This window comes from Piliocolobus tephrosceles, unplaced genomic scaffold (assembly GCF_002776525.5).
Source record: "Piliocolobus tephrosceles isolate RC106 unplaced genomic scaffold, ASM277652v3 unscaffolded_39373, whole genome shotgun sequence".
NCBI lineage: Eukaryota > Metazoa > Chordata > Mammalia > Primates > Cercopithecidae > Piliocolobus > Piliocolobus tephrosceles.
The window spans coordinates 1-1,495 of record NW_022323613.1 but is presented as its reverse complement, the minus strand read 5'-3'; the positions used below and the strand labels follow the sequence as shown (position 1 = coordinate 1,495).

The 1,495-nt window shown below is 53.4% G+C and overlaps 1 pseudogene; it reads left to right on the top strand.

The window, feature by feature from the left end:
- Positions 1 to 240: 240 nt before the first annotated feature.
- On the top strand, positions 241 to 1,489 carry LOC111533090 (annotated as a pseudogene).
- Positions 1,490 to 1,495: the final 6 nt, after the last annotated feature.

Sequence of the window (1,495 nt, the reverse complement as noted above, 5' to 3'; positions counted from 1 at the left end):
CTATCAGATTGCGAAGCCCTGTTTTTCTTGTTCTCCTAGAATATCAGGAGAAAATGAGCCCTCCCCAGGCAGCACTGTGAAATGGTTGAAGGTCTTTTATCTTCTCTGTCCATATACGTGGGAGTCTTAGCGCCTACACTGCTATCTAATCTAGGCTTGTTAGGGCTGGGCAGTGTTTCACAATCCTCCCAGATAGCTGGCAGTAAGATGTAAATAACACTCATAGGGGCCCTCACGGACAGCTGCTTGGAGACAGTCTGTGTGTAATATGGACAGAAAAAGCACTGCTGATAGTATCTGAACCTCTGGATCTGGCAATACCTGAAGTCCAGACTCGTGAACTTCATTTTTGCTTAAGTTAGTTTGAATTGGGTTTTATTGCTTACAACTGAAAAAGTTTTAGCCAGTGTTTCTTAACCATTTTAAAAACTGGAGGAAAGCAGAATTGGCTTCACTAGGGAAGCTTTCAGCATGGAGACAGCGCAAGCTGGAGGTGAAGCAGCAGTGCCCAGGGCACTAGTGGGTCCTGGGAGTCCCCGGCGGGTGCAGCGGCAGCACCAAGGGCAGCCACTGGGAAAGCAGCGCCCAGTCCCGTGGTCCGGGCTTCGCAGCAAAGAGAAGAAAGTGAATAGCATGCCCAAGAACCAGGACGAAGAGGAGATCCTTTTCTGGCTCTGGGAGATTATGGGGAGCTGCCAGAAGATGAAAAACCCAATCGGTAACAAGAAGAGGAAGAAAGCAGCCCAGGTGGCCTTCAGAAAGACATTGGAGAAGGAAGCAAAGGGAGTGGAGCCCGACATCGCCATCCCCAAGTTCAAGCAGAGGAAAGGGGAGTCTGACTAGGCCTATATCCAGCGCATGCAGCAAGAGGTCCAGCACGTGCTATTCCTCAGCAAGAACGAGGCCACCCGGCAGCCACACGTCCAGGCAGCTCCCAAGGAGAAGTCTGAGCTGAAAAAACCAAAAAAAGCATTCCAGAAGCGACTAGATAAAGTCCAGCAGAAAAAGGAGGAAAAGATGGCAGACAGGCTGGAGCAGGAGTTGCTCAGAGACACGATGAAGTTTGGTGAGGTTGTCCGGCAGCCTCCAGAGCTGACTACCAGGCCTGGGAGGAGCATAAACAAGGACTAGCCTGGCAGGAGATCGCAGATGCTGAGGGTGTTTCTGAGCCCTGGCGGTGTGTCCCAGCCTCTGACTGCCTCCCTGGCCTACCAGCAGATTGTGGGGAGGAGAGATAGGAGGCCGTGCAGGCCTACAGAGCATTGAAGCAGCGGCTGCTGCAAGGGGAGTGATCCCACCTCACTTCCCGGAAGAAGCCAGAGCCACAGCTGTGATGGAGAGACCCGGGGCCTGGCCATGCTCCTGGGAAACTGGCACCAGGAGCTGCCACACCTGGGTGGGGGAGAGGCAGGCAGATCCTTTTCTCTGGCCATGCCAGCAGCGTGGGCTGAGGCCTCCAGGTACTCGTTCACACATTGGGCATCAGTGGGTCCAC